Raw genomic sequence first — 22,203 nt, 5'->3', positions numbered from 1 at the left:
CCAACTCCAGATGTTTGTGCCACTTGGTGCATTTTGGTTTTACGTGGGTACTAGGGCATTGAACTCCGGTCGTTAGGCTTTGCAGCTGAGTGCCTTAACCACTGAGCCATCTCTCCAGCCACTCATCTTCTTCGTGTCTACTGTCTTCATCAGGGCAGTAATGGAAGCAGCGGCAGGCCCAGGCCTCCTGTGGGTGCAGGTCCAGTTGCTGGGACACACCCACCAGCCCCTACACTGCCTACGTATCTGTGAAGCTCCTGTGTTGACTTGTCCTTGGCCAGAGCCTTTGCAAACAAGCCCCAAAAGGTTCCGGCTTCATAGCAGCTGACATGGCAAGGCATTGTTCTAGCCCATACGGTTTCCTTTTGCTGAGGAGCCCACAGGCGCTGCGGCTGGTCTTGATTACTCCCCGTTTTCTAGGAGCATGGTCCCAATAAGCAATTTGAATAGAAGTCCCCGCCTCACCTGTGTGTCTAGGTAAACCTACCCACACCCAAATGTTCCAGGAAAGAAAAACTAAGGCTTCCCAGTGAAAAAGCTATGGAAGGAGGCAGCAAGAGACAGGGCACGGCACCCTGCCACCCAGATGAGAATCCAGCTCTACTCACTACCCACGCTCGTCCTCGCGGCTGCCTCTGACAAGCTGTGTGGTAAGGCTTCTCCGGATGCCTCCCTGACTCCTTTGTCTATCTGGTGCTCAAGCCAGGGGAGTCCAGCGTTCCCAGGGGCTCTAGTGATAGGTCTGTCTCTACCAGTCTAGGAATTCTCAGCTCTTTTCTTCAGTAATTATTATTGAAAATAATTTGTTCCAGGCTGGGGAGATGACTCAGCAGTTAAAGGCACTTGCTTGTAAAGCCTGTTGACCTTGTTTCAAATCCCCAATATCCACATCAAACCAGATGCACAGACTGGCGCATGTGTCTAGAGTTCATTTACAGTGATAGTGATGCCCCCCCCCTTTCTCTCTCTCATAAATAAATAAATAGTGTTCTTTTTTTAAAGAAGAAAAAACTTGTTCCCCTGTGTCCTCCTCTCTTTGGTCTGTTCTTGCTCTCTAAGAAAACTTTCCATGAGACAGGCTGCCCAGCGACAGCCTATCCAGACAGGGAATCAAATTGATTTAAGGAAAAAAAGGAAACCTTGGAAATAGGTTGATTGGCTTAGTAACTGAAAACAAGAACTCTGATGGTGTCATAAGTGTGGGTCTCAGGCTGGGGAGATTGCTCAGTGGTTAAGGTACCTGCAAAGCCGAATGACCTGGGCTTGATTAGCTAATATCTACATAAAACCAGATGCAAAGGGGTGCGTGCTTCTAGAGTTTGTTTGCAGTGACTGAAGGACCTGGTGTGCCCATTCTCTTCCTCTCTCTCTCTCTCTCCCTCTCCCCCCTCTCTCCTTGTCTATCTGTTTGTCTCTATCTCTGTGTCCTTACAAATAAATAAATAAAAATATAAAAATAAATAAAACAGAATGGATCTCTTGTCATGCTGGTCTTGCTTCTCTTCTTGGTACCTTTCAGAGGTACACTTCCTCTTGCAGAAATAATGCAAAAAAAAAAAAAGACCTATATTTCCAGAACTTAGCATCCCTGAAGGAAAAGGAAACTGAAGAGCATCAGAATGGAGCCTTACTGGCCCAACTTAGGTCATAGAGCCATCTTTAACCAGCACCATGGCCAGGAGAATGAAACATGCTGGTTCCCAGACCTGGCCACTGTCCTTACTGCTCTACTTCTCCTTATAAAGCCACCAGAAACCAACCATGGGGCACTATACCAATGGCCTTACTCTAATGCTCTTCACCTCATAGAGACCCATCTCTAAATACTGTGTTCATTAGGTTGCTATGATCTTAACACCTTCAGTGTAAGATGAACTACTGCATAAATTTGGAAGATAAATCATATTCAAACCATAACAGTTGGTTTCGCAAAGGGGAAAAAAAGTACAAGTTACTTTTCCAAGAAGTAAGGATTGATATTGGGCCAGTAAAATCCACAGATGCCGTCCAAATACCCACAACCAAAAGCATACCAGCTGGATATGGTGGCACACACTTGTAATGCCAGCACTGGGGAAGCTATTTTGAGTTTGAGGCCAATTTGGGTTACGTAGCAAGCTTGAGGCCAACTTGGGCTAAACAGTGAATAGGGAGTTTCTGTCTCAAAAAAAAAAAAAAAGAAAAAGAGATGGTACTGGAGAGATGGCTTAGTGGTTAAGGCATTTGTCTGTGAAGCTTAAGGACCCATGTTCAACTCCCCAGATCCCACATAAGCCAGACACACAAGGTGACCCATGTGCAAGGTCGTGCATGCACATCTGGAGTTTGACTGCAGTGGCTAGAGGCCCTTGTATGCTAATTCTCTCTCTCTCTCTCTCTCTCTCTCTCTCTCTCTCTCTCTCTCATTCTCGTTCATAAAAAATTACTACTACCAGGTGTGGTGGCGCACGCCTTTAATCCCAGCACTCAGGAAGCAGAGGTAGGAGGATTGCCAAGAGTTCAAGGCCACCCTGTGACTATGGAGTGAATTCCAGGTCAGCCTGAACTAGAGTGAGACCCTACCTTGAAAAACCACACATACACACAAAAAAGTACTATCCAGCCTAATAAATCCAATGATTGTGAGATTCTAATTCTTATCGTTCTGCCCAGAAGAGATGATAAGGGAGAGACGGAACTCCAGTGAAGAGTGGATATAGCTTGGATACAAGTTCAGCGTTGTCTTTGTCTCCTCATATCTGCCCTTGACTGACTTAACAATAACATAGATTTGGTCCAGTTGAAATCAGAGACAAGGAGAAAGGGGATGTGTGTGATAAGCGAGGGCAATCCAAGCAGACCTAGACGGTGCGTGCTCCTGGAAAGAGAATGATACAAGGGTGCTGAAGGATCTTGGTGTGTGAGGAATAGTGAGAAGGCCGACATCTGAACAAGGGAGAACATGAAGTGGAGAGCCATGCCAGTCCCAATCCATGGCCTGAGAAGGAACTGCCAACAGGAAGCTCAGTGCCCATGAAGTCATGAGCACCTGTATGATCTAAAACAACTGAGCCTAGTGAAATGACATTTTCCTTTAAAAAAAAATATTTTATTTATTTGAGAGAGTTTGTGTGTGTGTGTGTTTGGGGGCATCAGAGCCTCTTGCTGCTGAAAATGAACTCTAGGCACATCCTCCACATTGTGCATCTGGCTTTACATGGGTACAGAGGAATTGAACCCCGGACCTCAGGATTTGCAAGCAAGAGCCTTTAACCACTGAGCCACTTCCAAGCCCAGTGGCATTTTCTTATACTCTCAGCTACTCAGGAGACTGAGACAAGAGGATGGCTTGTGCCCAAGAGTTCTAAGCTATAGTGATTCCTATCTCAAAAAAGATACTAGGGCCTGGCATAGTGGCACACACCTTTAATCCTAGCACTGGGGAGGCAGAGGTAGGAGGCTAGTCATGAGTTCAAGGCCACCTTGAGACTACATAGTGAGTTCCAAGTCAGCCTGAGTTAGAGTGAGACCCTACCTAAAAAAAAAAAAAAAAGAAGATACTAGGGGCCAGGCATGATGGCACACACCTTTAATGCCAGCACTCGGGAGGTAGAGGCGGGAGGATCGCCATGAGTTTGAGGCCAGCATGGAACTACAGAGTGAGTTCAGGTCAGCCTGGGCTAGAGTGAGACCCTACCTTGAAAAACAAAAACAAAAAAACAACAACAAAAAATGATAATAGATTGGGGAGATGGCTCAGTGGTCAAAGGTGCTTATTGCAGAGCCTATTGGCCTGGGTTCAATTCCCCACTATCCACATAAAGCCAGATAGATGCAGAAAGCAGCATGCATCCCTGAAGTTTGTGGGCAGCAGCAAGGGGCCCTGACATGTCCATTCACATTCTCTCCCTCTGTCCCTTCCACCTTCCCATAAGTCAATAAAAATATTTTTAAAAAAGAAAAATGATGGGCTGGAGAGATGGCTTAGCGGTTAAGCGCTTGCCTGTGAAGCCTAAGGACCCCGGTTCGAGGCTCGGTTCCCCAGGTCCCACGTTAGCCAGATGCACAAGGGGGCGCACGCGTCTGGAGTTCGTTTGCAGAGGCTGGAAGCCCTGGCGCGCCCATTCTCTCTATCTGCCTTTTTCTCTGTGTCTGTCGCTCTCAAATGAGGACCACAGAGTGGAATAAGAAATTGTTATTGTATATATCACATTCTAAGGGTATCATTCTTGCCATGAAAACTCAGGTTCTGCCCCCAAAAATATTGCTACCCCATGCCCCACCTCCATTGTCACACTGTGTGGAGCCATCTTTGGAAACAGAACTCCTTCCCTCTCTCTCAGGCAGGGAACAGCTAGCCTGTCGCAGCTAAGCAGTACCAAGCTGTGACCTTCAACCTGCCACTGAGGCCCAAGTGGGAGGTGCTGGGGAAAGAGCTCTATGCTATCAGATTTGGCCAAGCCTGTGCTTTCTCAAGCCAGGGTGGATCTGTAGACCTGCTCTACTGAAATCACTGGAGGTAATTATAAGGGTGGGACTGGACTTGGCTTCTAGAAGGAGGGAGGGAGGGAACTGTACAGATTGTCCTCTGTGTAATGCCAGCACTGCAGAATTGGCATTTCTTCCTCATGTTAGCTAGTTTTGGAAGTAGAAACCTAGTGGAAAGCCAGGCTTGGTGGCGCATGCCTGTAAACGCAGCATTCAGGAGGTGGATGCATGAGGCTATGCAGTGCAAGGCCTTCTTCAGACACCTAGCAAGTTGGAGTCCAACCGGAACTACATGAGACACTCGGGAGGCAGAGGTAGGGGGGTCGCCATGAGTTTCAGGCCACCCCGAGACTACATCATGAATTCCAGGTCAGCTTGAGCTAGAATGAGACCCTACCTCAAAAAAATAAATAAATAACTAAAATAATAGGAAGGAAGGCTATGGAGATGCTCAGCGGTAAAGACACTTGCTTGCAAAGCTTGTCAGCCCTGGCTTAATTCCCTAGCACTTGCATAAAGCCAGACTCAAAAAGAAGCACAAGTATATGAGTTCGTTTGCAGTAGCAGGAGACCTGACATGCCTATACACACACACGCAAATAAGTATATAAAAATTTTCAAATGATGGATGTGAGGGTGATCTGGCTGCGACATCTGTCACCCCATTGATCGCCGAGGTTGACTGGCTGATCTGGCTGGCTAGGCAGGTGTCCCCTTCCTCCCTGAGCACTCCACGTGCATCCCTCCCAAACCTGCGTGCTCGGTCGAAGAGGGTGACCTTCCCAGAATAGAAGAGGACCGGTCTTCGGTCAAGGGTACGTGAGTAGCTACGCTCCCCGGCTCCAACCTCCAAACAAGCTCTCAAGGTCCATTTGTAGGAGAACGTAGGGTAGTCAAGCTTCCAAGACTCCAGACACGTCCAAATGAGGCGCTGCATGTGGCAGTCTGCCTTCGTTTTAAAAAAAAATTTTTTCAAATGAGGAATGAATGAAGGAAAGGAAGGAGGGAAAGAAAGAAAGGAGGGAGGGAAAGGGGAAGAAAGGAAGAACTAGTGGGAGTCAAGTACATTGGGAAGTCAGAAGTACAGAAGGAGGAGTGGGGCCTGCAGCTTTAAGGAAATTTTTCTGTCCTTTTATCAAAATCAGTGATTTGAAACAAGACACGGGAGAGAGGTTCCCCCAATCTCGGGGCTCATTTCATAATATGTGGGAACTATGTTGTTCGGGTTGTCACAGCTTGAGGTGGGAGGAGGGCAGTGTCACTGCTGCAGAAGCCAGGGGTGCTACTAAGCACCCTACGATGCACAGAACAGCCACGGAGGCAGAAAATAGTTTCCAGGGTAGTGGGCACTGGTAACTGACGGAGAAGAAATTTGGATTTGGGTCTGGATAATGCTCAGTAGAAACTAAGCTCTATGAGTACAAGGACCTAGTCAACCTCATTTACCTACGTGGGTCCATGGGTCACAGAGACATTCCTTCCAGGGTTCAACTGAGGCAACATTGCATGTCAGGAACAGAAATGCCCCAGGCCAAGTTATGTCAGAATGGGAGTTTATGGGCTGAAGGAATGGCTCAGCAATTTAGGCATTTGCTGGCAAAACCTAAGAACCCAGGTTCAATTCCCCAGGACCCACATAAAGCCAAATGCACTAGATGGCACATGTGTCTGGAGTTCGTTTGCAGTGGCTGGAAACCCTGGCATGTCCATTCTCTCTCTCTCTCTCTCTCTCTCTCTCTCTCTCTCTCTCTCTCTCTCTCTCTCTTTCTCCCTCCCTCCCTCCCTCCCTCTCTCTCTCTCTCTCATACTCAAATAAATAATTTGGAGTTTCAGGCTGGAGAGATGGCTTAGTTGTTAAGCACTTGCCTCTGAAGCCTAAGGACTCCAGTTGGAGGCTTGATTCCTCAGGACCCACGTAAGCCAGATGCACAAGGTGGATCACACATCTGGAGTTCGTGTGCAGTTGCTGGAGGACCTGGCATGCCTATTCTCGCTCTCTCTCTCTCTCTTGCTCTCTCTCTCTCTCTCTCTCCCCCTCCCTCCCTTTTTCTCTCTCTGTCTGTCACTCTCAAATAAATAAATAAAAATAAACAAACAAAATTGGAGTTTGTCTAAGAATGGAAAGGTATATTAGAAACCAAACCTAGCCAGGAATTAGAGTTTAAAAGACCAGAAATCAGAGTGACCTATGGTCTCTAAACATCTCTAAATTTTCATTTTCTTTCCCAACATATGATTTTGTTAAACCATCTTGCACCTAGCCTAGTAAAACAGCCTCAGCTTTACCATAACTCTAAGTCCACACAGCCTCTGGGCTATAGGCTCATCTTAGTTAACTAGGTCACTCTCTGTCTACTTTCTTATTTTGTTTTGTTTTTTCTTTCTTTTTTCAAGGTAGGGTCTTGCTTTAGCCAAGGCTTTTGTCTACTTTCTATTGCTATAACAGAATAATCAAGACTGGAAAGCTGTCTGCAGAAAGAAGATCTATTTAGCTCACAGTCCTAGAGGCTTGAAATCCAAGGCAGGGCAGTTATATCTGGTCAGGGTCTCGTGCCTCACTGAAACTTGATGGAAGAGAGGAATAGCCAAAGGGTCTTGTGGTGTGGAAAAGTCAAAATAGCCAAGCATGGTGGTGCACGTCTTTAATCCTAGCACTCAGAAGGCAAAGGTAGAAAGATCGCTGGGAGTTTGGCCATCCTGAGACTACATAGTAAATTCCAGGTTAGCCTGGGCTAGAGTGAGACCCTACATCAAAAAACAAAACAAAACAAAAAAGTAAAATATAAGGGTAGTCTGGGTAGTCTAGCTTTATGACAATTGGCTCTCACAGTGACTAACCCAGCCCTGCAAAACTTAACCCAGCTCCATAAGAAAGGCATTAAACCTCTTACTGAGCTGAAACACCTCTGAACGATCCTATTGCCTCTCAACATCATGACACTGGGAATCAAGTTCCGACATAGTTCTCAGAGAAACAAACCATGTTCAAATCATAGCTGTCTGTCAATAAAATGTTTTTTAAACATACATCCAGGGGGCTGGAGAGATGGCTTAGCGGTTAAGCGCTTGCCTGTGAAGCCTAAGGACCCCGGTTCGAGGCTCGGTTCCCCAGGTCCCATGTTAGCCAGATGCACAAGGGGGCGCACGCGTCTGGAGTTTGTTTGCAGAGGCTGGAAGCCCTGGCGCGCCCATTCTCTCTCTCTCCCTCTATGTGTCTTTCTCTCTGTGTCTGTCGCTCTCAAATAAATAAAGAAATAAATTAAAAAATGTTTTTAAAAAAAAAAAAAAACATACATCCAGGGCTATAGACATGGCTTAGTGGTTAAGGTGCTTGCCTATGAAGCCTAAGGACCAAGGTTAGATTCCCCAGTAACCACATAAGCCAGATGCACATAGTGGCGCATGCATCTGGAGTTTGTGGTGGCTGTAGGCCCTAGAGAATGCATTCTCTCTCTCTCTCTCTCTCTCTCTCTATTTATCTATCTATCTGCCTGTCTCTCCCTCGAATAAACATTTTTAGAAAGCTTTTAAATGTGCATTCAAAGGTTGGAAATTAATAAAATTAATATAACAAATAAAAAGAAAGAAACCCTGCCTCAAGTGACAGTAAACAGGCAAGGACTCACCCAAAAGTTGGCCTCCAACCTCCACATGCATGCCATGGCACATGTGTGCCCCCACACACACACACGTGCACAAATAAATAATAAAAGAAAAGTAGTCTGTCTCCTCAGTGTTTGCCTTGTAACTGCTTGATCAATAAAGAATAGCAGAAGTGAGACTGGAAATGTAGTTCAGTTTGCAAAGAAAGCGCTTGCCTAGCATGGACAAAGACTGGGCACCGCATAAACTGGGCATGGTGGTACCTGCCTATAATCCCACCACAAGGGAGGTAGAAGGAAGAAGATCAGAAGTTCAAGGTCATCCTTGGCTACCTAGTGAATTGGGCCAGCCTGGGGTGCTCAGATATTAAGAAATTGATAGCTTTTTTTCCTCTATAGATATGCTTTTGGTGCCCAGCCTTTCTGCTATATGAAAGTTCAGGACAGGACTTAGTGGTTAAGGCACTTGCTTGTGAAATCTAAGGACCTAGGTTCAATTCCCCAGTACCCAGGTAATCAGATGCACAAGGTAGGGCATGCATTTGGAGTTCATTTTACAGTGGCTAGAGGCCCTGGCTCAACCATTCTCCCCCCCCCCCCCCCAGTCTCTCTCTCAAATAAATAAAATATTTAAAGAAAGAAAGTAAGTCCAGGACAAAGAAGAAGTCAAGTCTAGATAACCCTACAAGATGGTCCACTGGGATCCCAGCCTAGATACAGGAACTAGACATGAGAATTACAAGAGCTTTCAAGACGACCTCAGCCCCAGGCAGCATATCCAACTACAACCACAACCACATGAGAGAGAATTAGCTGAGCCCAGTGAAGCCCTAAAACCAAGAAAGAAAATTAATGAAGCCAGGTGTGGGTGTGCATACCTTAATTCTCGCACTCAGGAGGCGCGGAGTAGGAGGATCCGTGTGAGTCTGAGGCCAGCCTGAGACTACAGAGCGACTACCAGATCAGCCTGGGCTAGAGTGAGACCCTACCTCGAAAAAGCAAATAATAATAATAATAATAATAATAATAAAATAATAACAATAAAAAATGATTTCTGAGGTTGCTTGTTGCTTTGCAGTGCTGGCAACCAAAGCCTCAGCTGGGCACGGGCTAGGTAAGGGCTCTGCCATGGAGTAATGGCTGGGGTATCGCTACAAAGCTTTGTAGTGATTGACTATAACCTAATAGACAGCTAATACTCTCAGCAGTTGTTGCATGTGGTAGTTTAAATATTTTTGTTTTGATTTATTTATTTATTTATTGACAGAGAAAGAGGAACAGAGAGAGAGAGAGAGAGAGAGAATGGGCATGCCAGGGCCTCCAGCCACTTCAAATGAACTCCAGAAGTGTGTGCCCCCTTGTGCATCTGGTTAACGTGTGTCCTGGGGAATCGAACCTGGGTCCTTTGGCTTTGCAGGCAAATGCCTTAATAGCTAAGCCATCCCTCCAGCCCCAGTAGTTTAAAATATTTTATTTTTACTTATTGAGAGAGAGACAGGTAGAGAAAGAGAGAATGGACACACCAAGGCCTCCACCCATTGCAGATGAACTCCAGACACATGTGCTGCCTTATGTGACTGGCTTATATGGATCCTGGGGAATCAAACCTGGGTCCTTTGGCTTGCAGGCAAGTGCCTTTGCTGCTAAGCCATCTCTCAGCCCTGCAGGTTGGTAGTTTCAATAGTGTAAATGTATGACCACATAGACTCAGGTGTGTTATTAAGGTTAAGCTTCCTGCTGGGCGTGGTGGTGCACGCCTTTAATCCCAGCACTCAGGAGGCAGAGGTAGGAGGATCACTTTGAGTTTGAGGCCACCCTGAGACTACATAGTTAATTCCAGGTCGGCCTGGACCAGAGTGAGACCCTACCTTGAAAAACAAACAAACAAACAAACAAACAAAGGTTAAGCTTCCTGCTTAAGTCTCCAGCAGCCTGCTGCAGGGGAGAGCATGTCTTTAGGGGCAGATCTGAATTCCAGCCCAAAGGTAGAAGAGCTTGAGTTCTGGCAGTGCTTGCTGCCTTTTGGTGTCTGCTAAGGTTCTGCCCAGTTCTCGGCGCCCCCAGTGACCACCAAGGAGAACCAAACACGTGTGCAAGGGCAAGGAGCTTTATTTCAGGCTTAAGCTAGGTTTCTTGACTTCACCAATGCAGAGGATCCCTACAAGAGCCCCGAGTAGTGGGAGGGTAGGGTTTTTATAGGGATTTGAACATAGAAGGGGATGGGTACATGATTGGTTGATTTAAACAGTGTACTCTTCTGGTTGGCTTAGGATTTTGGCGGGCAAAGTTGGCGGGCTGGGGCTAGGGGAATTGAGCTTATCTATGACTACAGGAATGTATGGCCTAATCAGTTTCCGGTATGTGTTAAGCCCACCCTTACTGGAAGATAAAAACTTAGACCTTGCCGGGAAACAGAAACTTAGGCCTGCTGAGGAGTCTGAAGCCTGTCATGGCGTCCATCTGGTTCCTGTGTCCTTCACTGACCGTATGGTGGTTTCTCTCCTCTTGGATCTGTGAAAGGGAGCCGGCTTTTTCCACCTTTGATGGAACTTCTCCTGGATCTGTAAGCTTGAGATAAATCACTGTCTCCCATAAACTGTGTCTGTTTGGAAGTTCATCTCAGCAACGTGGAGCTGACTGTAACATTGCATGTGCTCTTTAATTGCTTGAATGCATGACAATGCGCATAGGTAATGTGGAGAACTATAAAGGGTAACCAAAATGGGAAATAAGTGGTGCACGCATTTAATCTCAGCACTCAGGAGGCAGAGGTAGGAGGATCACCGTGGGTTCCAGGGCACCCTGAGACTACATAGTGAATTCCAGGTCAGCCTGAGCTAGAGTGAGACCCTACCTCGGGGAAAAAAAAAAAAAAAGGAAGTAAGTTAGAATTTACTATTAAGATGCCTGGGCTAGAGCCATGGCTCAGTGAATAAAGGCACTTGCTTGCAAACCTGATGGCTTGGGTTCCATTTCCCAGTATCCACATAAAGTCAGATGTACAAAGTGACACATACATCTAGAGTTTGATTGCAATGGCAAGAAGTCCTGGTATGCCCCCCCTCTCTGCTTGCAAATAAATAAAAATATAAAGATAAAATAAAATGGCAGAGCTTTGGGACCATGAAGAACTAGGTTTGCACCCTGGACAGCATACTACTTACAAGTTACAAGATTTTAATAGGTAGTTTACTCAGCTTCTACGAGTCCCAGTTTCTTTCTCTTTTAATTATTTAAGAACATATATTGCACACAGCACATAAATAGAATCATAAAAAGTATATAGGTCTAGGGCTTAGTGGTTAAAGCATTTGCCTGCAAAGCCAAAGGACCCAGATATGATTCCCCAGTACCCATGTAAAGCCAGATGCACAAGGTGGCACATGCATCTGGAGTTGAATGCATCTGGAGTTCATTTGCAGTGGCTATCTCTCTCTCCCTCTCCCTCTCTCTCCCTCCCTCTCTCTCTCTCTCTCTCTCTCTCTCTCTCTCTCTCTCTCTCTCATAAATAAGATCTACCATGATACAGCTTGACCAGTCCTAGAAATATATCTGTAGTACTTTCTTTCCTGTTGATGTGCCCAAAGACCTGACAAGACACTGAAGGAAAGAAGGGTTTGTGTGAGGTCCCAGTGTAAGCTCATGAGGATGGGGAAGGCAGGGCAAGGCTCATGGTGGCAGGAGCATGTGCTGGAACTCCTCGCATCACGAGGGGTCAGGAAGCACAGCGCAAGGAATGCTGACCCTCAGCCCGCTTCCTCCTTTGCACTTTCTATCCAGCCCCAGGACCCCAGCCCGTGGAATGGGGTTGAGCCCACTCATAATGGGTCTGGAAGCACCTGGCAGCATGGACTCAAGAAATTGGAAGCTCCCCGGGGACCTCCTGCTGGGAGAAGGTGCAGGCCTAAGCCTGGTGCAGCCAGAAGAGGAGCTTGTCTCCTGGAATGAGACTTCACACAGTTCTGACCACTCGTCAGATCACTTCTCAGGAGAGACTGGAACCCAGACGGTGATGACGGGCAGAACCACGCCTTCACTGGGACCGTCCAGCTGTGCCGTACTGCTTGCCCTCGGTTCAAACCTAAACCCTGTGTCCAGACCATGAATGAAAATGGACTTGGGGTGGGGAGGACTCCTTGGACCTCATTGTTCCTCTTCCCATGGTGACCACATTAAATAAATCTTCTTTTGCTGCTTTTCATTATTACTTCTTTCTTTAGCTGATTGAGGACAGGTGGCCAAGTCTAGGTTTGGTCTCCTAAAGCCCAGCCTCTGAGCCTAACAACTCCAGTAAAGGGTCTTAGCTCTTTAGTTCAAACTCTCTGGAAAGGCCCACACAGACATGGCCAGAGGTGTGTCTCGTAGATGGTTACATGGTCAATCAAGTTGACAATGATTAACCTCACAATACCCAATGGAATCAAAGTCAGCATACACTCGAGATATCTGCTCACCCAGGTTTATTGCAGTACAGTTCACAATAACCCAGTTATGTAATCAGTCTGTGGGTGAACAGATAAAAAAATGTGGTATGGGCTTAGCAGGTAAGATTCCTGCCTGTGAAGCCTTAGGACCCAAGCTTGATTCCCCAGTACCCATGTAAACCAGATGCATAAAGTGGTACATGCGTCTGGAACTTGTTTACAGTGGCTAGAGGGCCTGGTGTACCCATTCTCTCTCTCAAATAAATAAAATACTTTTTAAAGCCGGGCGTGGTGGCACACGCCTTTAATCCCAGCACTCGGGAGGCAGAGGTAGGAGGATTGCCATGAGTTCGAGGTCACCCTGAGGCTACAGAGTGAATTCCAGGTTAGTCTGGGCTAGAGCAAGACCCTACCTACAAAAAAGAAAGGAAGGAAGGGAGGGAGGGAGGAAGGGAGGGAGGGAATGAGGTATATATAACCAATGGAGGGTTATTGATCTATAAAGACAGAATAAAGTGATTTGTAGGTAAATGGGTGACTGAAGATTATTATGTTAAGAGAAATGAGCTAGACTGAGAAAGACAGACGTGCACATTCTCTGATATGGGGAATATGGGGGAAGATAACTAGAGATGATTTGAGGGGCAGACTGAAGAAGAAGCAAGCCCGACCCCAGGGCCAACCAAAGCCAGGCCGCTACCACGACGCAGCCCTTCACGTCCCGGGGTGCTAACGGAGGTAGGACGCGCCCCAGAGAAGATCCTCAGGTGATCGGTTACCCCTGCTCCTCCAAACCAGGACCCCAGCGTGAAAAAGTCCTTGCAAAGAAGGGACAGGAGGCACCCAGAGAGGAAAAGGAAAGCTGGTGTGGGCAGCGATGGGAATAACCCTGCAGGACACGGCGATGCAAAGCCGGACTGGCCTCGAAGCTGGAGGTGCTCGGGAGGCCAACGGAGGCGTGCACGCTTGGTAACTGTGTACTGCCGGGACTGCGACTTTTATCAAGTTTTAGTAAAATGTGGAGTTTGTTGCACCCTTTTCACTAAGCTATGCTGTTAGTGCACAGAACATTTCATTATTTAGGAGGAGAAGATGCATGTATCTCTAGTAGAATGTCTCCAGAGCTGAATGATGTGGGTGAAAACACCTTCCCTTGCTTTTCAGGGACTTCCTGGCTCCCAGGAGAAGGGAATGATGACATTGACATGCCTAGCCACCTTGGTTGGCACAGGTGCCTTGTGGTACGGAAAATCAAATTCACTTTTTTTTTTTTCTTCCTTTCTTGTCCTCCTCCCTCTCTACCATTAGCATAGACTGAACTCCCTTAAACCAGAGACCTGATGGGACCTAATTCCTAAAACTGGTCTCCTCAGCGTGTCAGGTGATCTGGACTTTGTAATGGAATCATTAAATGGTGTTCCTCTGGCAAGTATGGTGGTACATGCCTATAATCCAGCACTTGGAAGGTGGAGGCAGGAGGATCAGAAGTTCAAGGTCAACCATCCGGTCATCCTTGGCTACAAAGGGAGTTTAAGTCCAAACTGACCTCATTAAACCCCGTCTCAAAAAACCTAGAAAGGGAGCTGCAAGGATGGCTTAGCAGTTAAGGCATTTACCTGCAAAGCCAAAGGACTCAGGTTTGATTCCCCAGGAACTCCGTAAGCCAGATGCACAAGGGGGCGCACACTTCTGGAATTTGTTTGCAGTGGCTGGAAGCCCTGGCACACCCATTCTCTCTCTCTCTCTCTCTCTCTCTGTTCCTCTTTCTCTATCAAATAAATAAATAAATAAAGTATTTCTTAAAAGCCTAGAAAGGGGCTGGAGAGATGGCTCAACAGTTAAGGCGATTGCCTGCAAAGCCTAATAACCCAGGTTCAATTCCCCAGTACTCAATTAAAGCCAGATGCACAGAGTGGTGCATCTGAAGTTCATCTGCAGTGACTAGAGGCCATGGCATGTCCATTCATTTTCCCTCTCTCTCTCTCCCTGTAAATAAATAGATTAAAATATTTAAAAAAAAAAAAAAAACTAGCTATCTCTGATCACTGGGGTACTTCCAGCTGAGGGTGAGTTTTACCCTGGGCTGACTGGGCCCAGGCCCAAGCTGAGGCCCAGCCTAGAGGAGCTTGGCCTAGGCCCTAGCCCAGGCCCAGCCGGGAGGGCCCCCTAGCCCTTACTCTGGGGATGGGTTCTTTATCCTCTCCAGCCCCCACATGACAGGAGCTCCTGGACCTTTCTTTTCTCTCTTCTCTCCACACTTTTTTCCCCAGGCTCTTCACATGGGATCGCTAGTCATGTGGGGAGCTGGAGCCTTTCCTTGGCTCTACTTCCCTCAATAAACACAATAATTCAATAATTTAAAAAAAAAAAAAAACACCCTAGAGAGGAGAGGAAGAAGGATAGAATTTTTTTAAATGTTGTTCTTCCAATGAGCAGGGCTCAGTTTTTAGATTATGAATCATCGGGTTGATAATTCTGCAATTTTAATTTCATTTCCTGAAAGTAAGTGTTGACTTGAAAAAGCAGTTAAATAGCATGGGCAATGTGAAATAGCAACCCTCACTCTAAACTCTCCCTATTCAGACCATCAAATAAAGATTGGGCTTTATGGACTGGAGAGAAGGATTAGCGGTTAAGGCGCTTGTCTACAAAGCCAAAGGACCTAGGTTCTGTTCCCCAGGACCCACATAGGCCAGATACACAAGGTAGCACATACGTCTGGAGTTCATTTACAGAGGCTGAAGGCCCTGGCGCACCCATTCTCTCCCCACCCCTTCCTCTCTCTCAAATAAATAAAATAAACTTAAAAAAAAGATTGAGCTGTATGGTGGCTTTCTCGGTTTGGTGGTACATCACAAAAGGGAGTTTGAGAGGCTGGAGAGATGGCTTAGTGGATAAAGGTACTTGATTACAAAGTTTGAAGGCCTGGGTTCAATTCCCCAGGACCCATGCAAAACCAAATGCACAAAGTAGCACATGTGTCTAGAGTTCATTTGCAGGGTCCTGGTATGGCCATACTTTCTTTCTTTCTTTCTCTCTCTCTCTCTCTCTCTCTCAAGAAGAGGGAGGGAGGGAGGAAGGAAAGAAGGAAGGAAGGAAGGAAGGGAGGAAGGAAGGAAGGAAGGGAGGGAGGGGAGTTTGGAGGTTGTCACATACTGTTAATGATTGTCTGCCCGTGCCCTGTCTAGAACACCATGATTTTGAAAGTATATTTGATAAACATAGCTATATGGGCTGGGGAAATGGCTCTTTTTCTTTCTTTCTTTCTCTCGCTCTCTGTTTTTTGTTTTGTTTTGTTTTGTGTTTTTTTGAGGTAGGGTCTCATTCTAGCCCACGCCAACCTGGCATTTACTCAACTCACCAAGTTGGTCTTACTCACCGCACCACCCCACCTGACTTCCTACCAACTTGCTTAACAGCATCAATCATAATCTTCCATTCTTCGCTTTATCTTTACGTCCCTTAGAAGCAGAAGTTCTGCCAAGGGCACCGCAATACTTAAACCCACACAACAGTGCTTGGCAGATGGTTGGTAGATACTTGAATTTTTTTTTTGTTGAACATAAGAATTTTCATTTTCCCACCATTGGAATCCAAGGCTTAGAGAGTTTAAGGGCTTGCTTTAGTAACAGCCAAGTCTTGTTTCCAAAGCCCAGAACTGCTCAGAGCAGCTTGTCAATGGACCGCTTGTTACTGGTCCAAGCCTGGGTAATGACATCCTGGGACAAAATGCAAATCCATGCAAAGACACACCAAGAAAGCCCTGCTATGAAGAAAATGTCAGCCGAAGAACCGGGTACCTAGGGGTGCAGTTGGTAGCTGTCCTTCTAGGGGCCCATAACAGTTCGGGAGTGAGCGCCCAACGAGAGTGTCGCTTTAACCCCGCCGTCGCTGCCTCACGCTTCTTAGCCGATGACTTCACGGGCAGCCCCCCGGTTCCTTTCTGGCTCCTTCTTTCCTGTCATCTATGGGCTTTCTGCACAGGAAGTAGCAGATGATTGGCGTCATAAATGAAAAGGCTATTGAAGGTTTATTTTTTTTTTTCTTTTTAAGTTTTGGAATTTTCACAAAGCTTTAAGCTCTGAGCTCCAGAAAGCTATTCTTGGTGGCTGGTTGGCTAGCTAAGCTTTTGATTTCCGAAGCTCTGATTTCCAAACTAGAACTGGGAAGTCTATTATTATGCACTCTGGCCTTCCAGCCTGAAGGATCCTGCAGTGCAGACACCTGTCTTCGTGTGCTCTCAACCTCTCTTAGGTGGATGAACACACCTACCTGCACCATTCTCCATCGCCGCTTCATGTCTGGTGTCACTAAGTAACCCCACCACATGTACATGGATGCACACATGCATTCACACACGCACGCAAGCTTGCAAGTGACCACACATAATACACCATGCTAAGATCTTTGGGTTTTGCATAGTAGGAAAGCTTCATTCATTCTTAGATCAATTCATTTTCTCATACATTCATCTTGAGCTGTCTGTGTGTTAGGAACTGTGTTTAGAATCGAAGATACGATGCTGAACAATACAAGACAGAGCCCATGCATCCAGGAGCTTTCTGAACTGAGTTAGAAAGTCAACCTAAAAATATCACAACAAATGCTATGGACAAAAGTAGCACATTTCTATGGGATCAAGCAGATCTGCTTCTGTGTGGTACAATGATCTGCCTGTGTGTGGTTGTGGGGGGGCAGAATTGATCTTTAAATGGAGATGTTACTGTCAGAATGAATGTCCCGCTTCTCTATTAATCACTGCAAAGCCATCTTTTTGTTCCCAGTGCCAGGCCAAGACTGAGCATTTACATATGAGAAGTCATTCCATCCTCACACCTGCTCAATGGTCATTTTATACTAATTATACAAATGATGAAAATAAGACATAGAAAGGCAAAATTACCACCACAGACTTGCATACTCAGTCAAGAGTTAAGGCCTCATTCTGCCTGATTATGGTGTCTAGCTCTTAAAAAAAAAAAAAAAAAAAAAAAAAAACTTTTTATTGACAGCCTCCCTATGTTTACTCGATAGACTATGATCATAATCCCCTCCTACCACTCTCTGACTTCCCCCTCCCCTGTCCCCTTTCTACTGAATTCCTCCATTTCAACTAGTCCCTCTTCTATTTTTTTTTTTAATTTTTTAATTTATTTATTTGAGAGCGACAGACACAGAGAGAAAGACAGATAGAGGGAGAGAGAGAGAATGGGCGCGCCAGGGCTTCCAGCCTCTGCAAACGAACTCGAGACGCGTGCGCCCCCTTGTGCATCTGGCTAACGTGGGACCTGGGGAACCAAGCCTTGAACCGGGGTCCTCAGGCTTCACAGGCAAGCGCTTAACCGCTAAGCCATCTCTCCAGCCCCCTCTTCTATTTTTATTCTTTCTCATCCCATTATGCAGCTCTTGTGTCGGTAACATCAGCCACTGGGAGGTTATGAACACCATGGTTACTTTGTGTCTGGAAGATAATATTGTAAATACTCCTCCCCTTCCTTGGGCTTTTACATCCTTTCTGCCATATTTTCTGCAACAGTCCATGAGCCTTGGAGGGTATGAGAGGTGCCTCACTTAGCGCTGAACAGTCCATCCACTCTCATTTCTTTTTTTATTTATTTTATTTTTTATTTTTTTTTTTAGTTTTTCGAGGTAGGGTCTCACTCTGGCCCAGGCTGACCTGGAATTAACGATGTAGTCTCAGGGTGGCCTCGAACTCACAGCGATCCTCCTACCTCTGCCTCCCAAGTGCTGGGATTAAAGGCGTGCGCCACCACGCCCGGCTCACTCTCATTTCTTCTTAACACTTTGGTCAGTTTTGAACCACCCCAGTGGTCATCGCCATCTGAAAATGAAAGTAGCATTAATAGGTGGGCATAAACATAAGTATAAACATAAACATAAGTGGGTACTTTGGTGGGTATACTGTGCCATGTAGCCAGACACCAGTAGTGGTTTGGTTCTTAACCACTGCACTCTACTTGAACTTGGTCAAAGCCCTGGCAAGTACACCATGATGATGAGGCATCTTCAAACGAGGAGGAGGATCAACTGGAAGGAGAGCTGCCTCTGATCGCACCTAACGTCAGGAGGGACAGGATGGCTCCCTGGCCACCTTCTCTTCAGTGCCACCCTCGCAAGACGCAATGATTCACTCTGACCAGAATAATTAATGTTGCCACTAATTACTATTACTAGATGCTAGACGTTTTTACAAGGATGATTTTCCAGGCTGCATCTAAGCGAGTGCTGTTTTAAGTGCTGAGACATCTTTCTAGCCCTCCGGGATGCATCTAAGAGAGTTAGGCAAAACCCATTCAACTTAATAGGAACTTCTGTTTTAGGCTGAACTCTATGAGGTCTAAGGATTTCAAGCAGAGTAAGATATAATCCCAACCTATCAAGAATTCACCTGGGCCGGGCGTGGTGGCACACGCCTTTAATCCCAGCACTCGGGAGGCAGGGGTAGGAGGATTGCCATGAGTTCAAGGCCACCCTGAGGCTACAGAGTTAATTCCAGGTCAGCCTGGACCAGAGTGAGACCCTACCTCAAAAAACAACAACAAAAAAAAAGAATTCACCTGGCCAGGTGTGGTGGTGCACGCCTTTAATCCCAGCTCTCGGGAGGTAGAGGTAGGATGATCACTGTGAGTTCAAGGCCACCCTAAGACTCCATAGTGAATTCCAGGTCAGCCTGGACTAAGTGAAACCCTACCTTGGGGAAAAAAAAAAAAAAGAATTTACCTGGTGGTGGATTGCTCTACGATTATGTAGTGAGTGAGAGAAGTAGGATCATGTACCAGGACCAAGTATAATATGGAAGAGAGGAAGGCTTGCTAGAAAGAGGGGGATTTCTAGGTTGAGTTTTTGAGTAAATGAAAACTAAAAAAGAGGGTTTGAGGAGATGGATCAGTGGTTTAAGGCACTTGCTTACAAAGCCTACTGGCCTGGGTTCAGTTCCCCTGTACACATGTAAAGCCAGATGCACAAAGTGGCACATCTAGAGTTTGTTTGCAAGAAGCCCTGACATGCCCATTTCCTCCTCTGTGGTAGTTCGAATTCATGTCCCCCAATAGATTCAGGTTTTTTTGTTTGTTTTTTGTTTGTTTGTTTGTTTGTTTGTTTGTTTGTTTGTTTGTTTTGAGGTAGGGTCTTGCTCTAGCCCAAGCTGACCTGGAATTCACTATATAGTCTCAGGGTGGCCTCGAACTCATGGCAATCCTACCTCTGTCTCCCAAATTTCAGGAATAAAGGCATGTGCTACCACACCCAGCTCAGCTCAGGAGTTTTATTAAAACTTGTAGCTTGTATTTCCAGCTGCCTGGCTGGAAGAGGAGTCCCTAGGGGCAGATCCTGGGGTCCAGCTCAAAGGTATATTTGGGGGCAGGTCTGATTTCCAGCCTAAAGGTATGCAAAGAGTTTAAGCTCTAGGCCTGGCTTCCCTGTGGTTTTGTTCTTGCTTGTGATACTGGCTGTGTGATTGGATCTGTGAAAGGAGGCTAGCTTCTGCCATCAATGGAACTTGCCTTGGATCTGTAAGCTTCAAATAAATCCCTTCCCCCATAAATTGTTGATAAATTGTTGGGGGTTCACCCCAGCAGCGTGAAGCTGACAATTGGCTTACCTATTCCCCCACACACACTTCAAATACATAAAAATGAAAGAACCCCCAAAAGAGAGCTGTTCACTGCAGAGAAGGATGAGGGCATGCACTCATTTTCCTGCAATTCTTGTCTTACTGGGTCATATAAGGAAGAGTAAATAGAAGCTCCAGCTAGCCACAGAATCCAGTCATGCGAGGGACTGGGATTTTCTGTTGAAGACAGTGTGGCAGAGAGAGACGTGGTCCTGAGCCCTGGAAATAATAGTCTAGCTCGCTTTTGAGAAAGTTTCCTTGTAGTGAGGAATGTGCATCAGCTCAGCGAGCCCAGAGTCAGGAAGGGCCTTGGAAAATGTTCATGAGAGATGTGAAGGCTAGAACCCAGGCGCAAGCACAAGACCAAGAGGCCAGGCAGAAGGAAGCGCTCTGAGGATGACAGCAAGAAGACCTGGTGCCTGGCTGGGTGTGTGCTGTGAGGCACAGGAGGAAGCTGGGATGACTCCTGGTTTTCAGTCTTGGTGGAGGGTGGTGGCCAGAACCACCAGTGAGACAGGGCTTTTAAGAAAATGAGGTGGGTGGAAGGAGAATGTGGCTAGACTTGCTGAGACGGAAGTGGCAGGAGGTTGGGATCAGCAGGCAGAGAACTCCAGAGAGAGGCTCTTCCTTGTCACATAAGGAAGTGCCCAGAAGGACTCAATCCTGAGGCTGTATCACCCAGGCTGGTGGGACTCTGAGATATTGGAACAAGTGACTTCTATGACTATACATAGATGGTATCCCCAACACATGGAAAGAAATAACCCTGGGAATCAACAGAACCAAGGGGTACCCTGGATTTCCCTCTCATCTTTTTTTTTTATTCCCTGCCCATCTAGGCCCACACTCAAACCCAAACCCCACCAGATGTGTCTAACCTACGACCTTTGGGACACATGCAGTAATGTATAAGGCACAATTATAAACTTACTTAATAGGCTGGAGAGATGGCTTAGCAGTTAAGGCACTTGCCTTCAAAGCCAAAGGACCTCCATTCAATTCCCCAGGATCCATGTAAACCAGATGCACAAGGTGGCGCATGCATCTGGTGTTTGTTTGCAGTGGCTGGAGACCATAAAAAGGCCATTCTCCCCCCACCCCCAAATAATTAAATAAAAATAAGGGCTGGAGAGATGGCTTAGCAGTTCAGGCACTTGCCTGTAAAGCCTAAGGACCCAGGCTCAATTCTCCAGGTCCCATGTAAGCCAGATGCACATTGTAGTGCATGTGTCTGGAGTTCCTTTGCAGTGGCTAGAGGCCCTGGCATGCCCATACTCACAATTTGCTTTAATAAATAAATAAAAAATAAATAAGAAAAATATAAATAAAACTATAATTTAAAAAAAAAGAAAAGCCACTTGAAAAAAATATAAACTTACTTAAAACATTATGAGGCCTGGAAATAGGACTCAATGGGTAAAGTGTTTGCTACACATTCATGAGGGCCTGAGTTCAGATCCCCATTAACCATGTAAAATGCTAGGCACTGTTGGTGTGTGGTATAATCCCAGCACTTAGGATAAAGAGACAAAAGGATTCTTGGGGCTCACTGGTCAACAGTCTAGCCAAATCAGTGAGCTCTGAATTCAATGAGACACCTTGTGTGGTGGTTTGAGTCAGGTGTCCCCCATAAACTTAGGTGTTCTGAATGCTAGGTTCCCTGCTGATAGAGATTTGGGAATTGATGCCTCCAGGAGGCAGTGTGTTTTGGGGGGGTGGGTTTATGGGTATTATAACCAGTTTCCCCTTGCCAGTGATTGGCCCACTTCCATGTTGTTATTGTCCACCTTATGTTGCCAGGGGGTGACGTCCACCCTCTGCTCATGCCATCATTTTCCCCTGCCATCGTGGAGCTTCCCCTTGAGCCCATAAGCCAAAATAAACCTCTTTTCCCACAAGCTGCTCTGAGTTTGGAGATTTCTACCAGCAATGCGAACCTGACTACAACAGTAAAGTGGTACCAAGGAGTGGTGTCATTTGCTGCTAGATACCTGTCTGTGTGGCTTTGGCCTTTTGGAGCTGATTTTCAAGAGAAATGTGGAAGGATTTGAAACCTTGGCCTAAGAGATGGCTTGTA

Source organism: Jaculus jaculus, chromosome 6, assembly GCF_020740685.1.
Source record: "Jaculus jaculus isolate mJacJac1 chromosome 6, mJacJac1.mat.Y.cur, whole genome shotgun sequence".
Taxonomy (NCBI): domain Eukaryota; kingdom Metazoa; phylum Chordata; class Mammalia; order Rodentia; family Dipodidae; genus Jaculus; species Jaculus jaculus.
This window is presented reverse-complemented; position numbering follows the sequence as displayed.